Consider the following 298-nt stretch of genomic DNA (forward strand, 5'->3'; position numbering starts at 1 on the left):
CTTCAGAGATCAGGTTTCCAGATCTGGTTGAGAGGGGGACAAGGATTCTAAGGGAGGGTGGGAATGTGCACTTTTCTATGCAGTTTATCTTCCCTATCTGGGATAAAAAGAAAGAGAGAGAAAAAAAACCCAAAACCAAAAAAACCAAAACAAATGCCCCTTCCAACCAGGCACCCCCTGGTTAAGCTGCTTTTCTATCCACCACTGAAGCGGGTGGGCTGCCCCTCCACGCTTCTCACTTCCCTCTTCTCCTCCTGGGTTGGGATTTCTGCCCCAGCCACTGCGCCCTGTGAATCTT

The sequence above is a fragment of the Hipposideros armiger genome, unplaced genomic scaffold (genome assembly GCF_001890085.2).
Source record: "Hipposideros armiger isolate ML-2016 unplaced genomic scaffold, ASM189008v1 scaffold_213, whole genome shotgun sequence".
NCBI lineage: Eukaryota > Metazoa > Chordata > Mammalia > Chiroptera > Hipposideridae > Hipposideros > Hipposideros armiger.